We start from the raw sequence: 6,000 nt of genomic DNA, 5'->3' as shown, positions 1-6,000 counted from the left end.
CGCTACACCAACCTCCATGAGAGGCGCAGTGCTTCGGCCGATGTAGTTATGGCGACGCAGTGCCTATGTAGCCACTGCTTTGATTACATTGCCTGGTGGCTGACAACTGGAGCCCCCTGGCAGCTGACAGCCCACTGTCAGGCAGCAGGGCTCAGGCTGTCAGCCCTGGTGCAGGGGGGCTCTAGCTGTCAGCTCAGGGTAGTGGGACTCAGCTGTCAGTGCCCCACACAGTTAAGTCAGTGGACGATCTCCTGGTGAGGACAGAAGGAGCATAGTGTGGACGTGACCCACCTCTTTAGTTACTGTGGTGGCTGTACATCAACTTAACTTAAGGCGACTTAATTTTGTAGCGTAGGCCTGCCCTTACTGATGGGAAGAGCTATATGGCCGCTAGATCTTAGTACAATGAAAGCCCTGGTGAGCAGGGAGCTGGCTATTGGCACCTCGTGGTGAAATGAGAGAAGCATAGCCCAGAGCTACCTGAAAACTACGGTGGCCAGGGACTCCATAGGGGAGGGAGCGCTCTGGTGCCATCTCAGGGTGAGCCATGAGAAGTGAATGACTGGGCCAGGCCTCACTGTCATTTCGGTTATGTGACAGTTCAGGATATTTTAGTCAAAGTTCCATGACGTTTTAAGTGCGAGGGTGACGGGCCTTTATTATCCCTGTGGGAAACTCAGGGGGCAGTGAACAGCATTAAATGTACCTGCTGTGAAGGGTCACCCTGACCAAAACCACAATCTGGCAAGGTTGGGCAAGAGAGCCTGGCCCAGACTAGAAAGCGTGGGAGCAGTTCATATTTGCTGCTGGGAGTGGCTCCCTGGAAACAAGGAGAATATGAAGGGCCCTACATGCCCCTGACCCCTCTCTGAAGACTAGCCACCAAGCTGAGGCAGGTAACAGGGCCAAGCAGCTTGGGCTGACACCACAGCAAGGAGCTGTGTAATCCAGTGACTCCAGTGGAATCGCGCCAGGTAATAGAGCCCCACGCAGCAATCCCCATTGAGGCAGGAGACAGGCTGGCAAGCAAGTGTGAGTGGGGAAGCTGGGAAGCGGCTAGAATGCAGTAGCCACTCATAACTGTGAGAGGAGGACCGAGGGACTCTTGCTAAGACATCCTGGAGGGAGGGGTGGGAATCTTACCTCGGAGTACTGTTGGCTTATTAACTGCTGCCTTTCCCAAGTTTATTCTGGTGCCCACTCCCGATAAAGTTCTCTTTGTTTTAAACCCCTGGAGGATGAAGTATTGGCTTTAATTTAACCCAGCCCTTTTTGTTGCTGACAACACCTAACAGAAGGCTTACAAAGCTTAGTCTAGCCATGGCAGTGAGCTTTTAACAGGTTAAACTGCTTAGTCCCTGTTAGAAGCACACCATCTTATCCACACAAGACAGTTCAATCATTATTTAACATGTGTTTGCTCCCACATGATAGCACACCTTTTATCCTAGTCTAGCCAAGGCAAAAGAGTGCTTGTTAATACTGTGAGCTAGCTGCAGAGAGCTAGCAGTCTGGCTTTGTCTCGGTGAGGAAAAGTGGAGGAGGTTAGGTCTGGTTTAGCTAACATAGAATCATAGAATATCAGGGTTGGAAGGGACCTCAGGAGGTCATCTAGTCCAACCCCCTGCCCAAAGCAGGACTAATCTCCAGACAGATTTTTGCCCCAGATCCCTAAATGGCCCTGTAGCGGGGTGGCCTGGCTCCCAGGTGCCCCAGGAAGGGACGAGCCCGAACAGCCGCCAGAGTGGGCGGAGCCACCGCTGCCTGTCTCCGCCCCCCGGAAGTCAAGGGGCGGAACAGGAAGTATAAAGGCCAGGCCACAGCGCTCAGGAGCTGGCCGGCAGCGGGAGAGGACAGATGCTGGTGCCCAAGCTCCTGTGGGCCTGAGCCTGCCAAGAGCCCGGTATCCAGAGGAGGACTGGCTGAGCCTGCCGAGAGCCCGGTATCCTGAGGAGGACTGGCCGAGCCTGCCGAGAGCCCGGTATCCTGAGGAGCGGTCTGAGCTTCCCCCTGCCGAGGGCCCAGAGGGAGCGACAAACCTACCTGCTGCTCAGGGCCCGGAGGAGCCCATGATCTGGGACACAGCAGATGAGGCTCAGGACGTGCAGGTACCCATGGAGGAGGAGATGGGAAGTGGCCCGGGGATAGCAGACCCCGAACCCATGTCAGTGTGTTGCGGTCAGGATCCCCACTGACTGCGCGGCAGACGGACTGCTGTGGATAGGGCCCCGGGCTGGAACACAGTGGAGTGGGTCAGCCTGTGTTCCCCCTGCCACCCCGCGCCGGGTGGCAGTCTCTCCTCCTCCCTGCCTGAGGGGCCTGGGCCTCTGACAGACTATTGGTTTGCTGCTCCGCCCTGATCCAGAGCCAGGGCTGTTACTTGTGTGCTCAGCCCCGGCCTAAGGGCCTGAGCCCTGAACTGTTATTAGCTTTGTAGCGGGACGGCCTGGCTCCCAGGTGCCCCAGGAAGGGACGAGCCCCACCCTGGAACTACTACATGCCCCCTCAAGGATTGAACACTCAACCTTGGGTTTAGCAGGCCAATGCTCAAACCACTGAGCTATCCCTCCCCCCGAGCTTGCTAAGCCTGACCTAACTCCCCACTTTTCCTAGTGTAGATGAAGTTCACTGTTGGAGCCTAGATGTAGACTCCAGGAGCTAACTCCAGCTAACACAATTGTAAATGAATCAGGTTAACTCACTTGAGTGAGGTACCAGGATTTAAAAATGCCCTCTTTCATCAGCTAGACAAGGCCTAAGTGTGCGTGCCAGGGTGCAGTCCTGGGATCAAGTAAGTCACTCGCTGAGGAGGCAGCTCTGGTGATGCAACCTAGGCTCTCCAGGGAGGAAAGGGCAAGAAAAACCTTTGGCTGGACTCAGACTCTGGCTGTGCACAGCTTTGGGCTGGATACAGGGTAGCTACCAGAAGCATGTCTACACACAGGCTGGCACTAGTTTAGCTAAAGGTGCTCTTTTAACTAGTGCCAGCTTGTGTGTGACATGTGCAGTTTGGTTACAGGCAGCTTATTTTCGGTTTAGCTTCATCCCTGTGTTTTATCATGTAAGTTACATGGCCACGGAACACTCTGCAGCTGAAATGAGAGCGCTGCCCCACAACAACAAAGGGGGGGGGCATGCAACCCCATTGAGTTACTCCAGTGCTGGTTTGGGTGGAAACCAGTCTAAGTACTAACCCCCACAGCCAGGGAGTCAAGCTCACCTGCTGACCTGGGCTGAATGCCCAGCAATGCCCAGACAGTGGCCATTCATGCACAGATGCCATGGGTGCTCTCCTCCCAGCCCCTATCACAAGGTGGCCATCCCAGAGAGCTCTTGCGAGGCAGAAGCAGGAGGCTGTTTGGGCCCCTCTCTCGGCTGGCTGAGGCCTGCCCAAGTCATGTTTGTGCCCCGGGGGATGTGTGCAGTGTTTGTGCTCTGCAGTATTTGTTCTACGAACACAGCCAGGACTTCAGTCTCTGAGCTGGCAGGCTAGCAGCTTCTCAGCACTCTGCCTTCACGTGATTGCTGCCCAGCGCATACCCTCTGGTGGCCTCCCCCCACTGTACTCACTCCAGGTGGGTTTGATATTCCCAGCTCGCTGTAGGGGGAGGCAACAGCAGCAATGGGAGCCAGTGTGGGCTCCTACAGGAGAATGGGGTGTGCCCTTGGAAACTGCCTTCCTCCCCTCCGTGCCACAGAGCGTGGACCTGGGGGGTTCCACCCTGGGTGTGACACTGACACAGCATAAGCCTTACCCAGAAGGAAGGGCCTGGATAATAATTCCCTCTCCATTGCTGTGGTAAGCCAGGGCTACCCACAACCCCGCAAATGACATCCTGGCATGTCTTCCTCTCTTTACTTTTCTTCCTGTTTCTGGCTATTGAGCCAGGCTTGGCCCCCCCTTGGCAGACTGAGATCTGATCATTTGCACCTCTCCTTGCCTGGCTGCGCTTGCTGCAGTACCCCTCAGCACCAGCCAACACCTTCCAGTCACATTCCTGAGTCAGCTGGAAGCCAGGTGCCTCGATGGGAGCAGAGAGACATCAGCCAGTGCCTGCTTTATCTGTCTGTCTGCCTGAATTTCAGTGAGGTCACCCATGGGGGTATCTGAGTGCCCCCCACAAGGAGCAAACCCCAATTCTCTCTCCCCACCTGGCCCTGAGTGGGCATTGGGGCGGCTGCACAAGGCTGCAGTGTAGCCGAGGAGGTTTCTGGCTTTGGGGAGGCAGCGAGCCCCGTAGGCTCAGGCTGGTCCCTGGGGAAGTGCTGTGTCCTGTGCACGCGAATCTGCCCCTGTGCAGTGGCAGTTTGAATCCCACCATGGACCAAAGCTGCTGAGGAAAGCCATTAGGGGACCTTTCTCCGGTAGCTGTGGCCAGGCCCACTGTCACGGGGTTGCTGGCCCCTTTATGGGGTGTCCATGACCGGTCTATCCCAAAGAGCTCACTTAAAGGGAACGAGGCCACCTGGGCAGTTCATTGACTAATGAGCAAAGCCATCAGGGCTGGGTTGGAGAGAGGAGCTCCTGGAGGCAGCAGCAGGAAGAGCTCTGAGAGAAAGGGGCCAGCTGGGAAGAAGCTGACTGAGGGCCATGGGCCTGAAGCAGTGCTTGAGTTACAAGGGAGCTGGACCCCCTTATTACTTCTAGGAGCTACCCCACTTCTCTCCTAGTCAAGAGTGCTGGGGGAGGGGCCCTGTTTAAATTTGGCCCCCTTACTTCTCCCACTGTTCCCTGCAAACTGTGCATCTCAGCAGGGAGCGCATGCCCACTGCACCCGACCGGGAACATGCACAGCAAAGGAACAGGTGCAAGCCTAAAAATGTGCCCATCGTATTTAATCAGGCCTGGAGGGTCATCAAATTCAAGGTGTGTACAACTGCCCAACACTAGCAGGGAACATCCACAAATTTCCAACATGGTCAGAGATTACAGAGATACATTGATCTTTTGCCATATTAAAACATGTACTGTTTGCTTGCACCCAGCTTATAAGCGATCCAGATCACTCTGTATCAGTGTCCTGTCCCCTTCATTATTTACCATGCCCCCAACTTTTGTGTGGTCTGAAGATGACTTTATGGTTTTTTCCCCGTGTCATTGATGAAAATGTTGACTAGTGTAGGGCCACGAACTGATGTCTGTGGGTCCCCTCTAGAAACACACCCACTTGGTGATAATGATTCCTCGTTTATAATTACATTTTGAGACCTACCAGTTACACAGCTTTTAATCTATTTAATATGTGCCATGTTCATTTTATATTGGTCTGGTTTTTAATGAAAATGTCATGCGGTAACAAGTCAAATGCATTACAGATGTCTAAGTATACTATATCAACACTCTTACTTTTATCAATCAAACTTGTAATCTCATCAGAAAAAGAAGTCAAGTTAGTTTGACAGGATCTCTTTTCCATAAGCCCACGTTGATTGGCATTAATTATATAACCTTTCTTGAAATCTTTATTAACTAAGTACAATATCAGCTGCTCCAAGACTGCCAGGTCTATAATTATCTAGGTCATACCATTTATCCTCTTTAAATATTGGGGCAACATTAGTTTTCTTCCAGTGTTTTGGAAATTTCCCAATGTTCCAAGTCTTACTGAAAATCAACCTTAAAGATTCAATGAGCTTCGACCAACTCTTTTAAAACACTTGGATGTAAGTTATTCATACTTGCTCATTCAAAAAGGTCTAACTTTAGAGGCTGCTGTTTAACATCCCCATGAGTTACTGTTGAAAGGGAAAGAGTGTCATCATCATCATGTGATAGGAGCACATCATCTCTTTTTTTTCCCAGGTACAGAACAGAAATATTGATTTAATGCGTCTGCCTTGTGTGCATTATTACTGATACTTCTACCATTTCTGCCTAGTAATGGACCAATAACATTGTTAGAATTCTTTGTGTATCATACTTAAAAGTCTCCTCCTTATTCTCCTTAACTCTGCTGCTCATAGATTTCTCTTTGTGTCCCTTACCAATGTGCTACAATT

General features: G+C 52.2%; 1 long non-coding RNA gene across 2 annotated transcripts in view; it reads left to right on the top strand.

Moving 5' to 3' along the window:
• Nucleotides 1–2,053: 2,053 nt before the first annotated feature.
• The window catches only part of LOC117878293, a 35,751-nt gene continuing 31,804 nt past the window's right edge, over nucleotides 2,054–6,000 (top strand). For both annotated transcript variants that reach the window (XR_004645943.1, XR_004645942.1), the window contains exon 1: nucleotides 2,054–2,108. This is a non-coding gene — a long non-coding RNA (uncharacterized LOC117878293). The remainder of the gene's footprint in view (nucleotides 2,109–6,000) is intronic.

This window comes from Trachemys scripta, chromosome 5, assembly GCF_013100865.1.
Source record: "Trachemys scripta elegans isolate TJP31775 chromosome 5, CAS_Tse_1.0, whole genome shotgun sequence".
In the NCBI taxonomy this organism is placed as follows: Eukaryota; Metazoa; Chordata; order Testudines; family Emydidae; genus Trachemys; species Trachemys scripta.
This window is presented reverse-complemented; position numbering and strand designations above follow the sequence as displayed.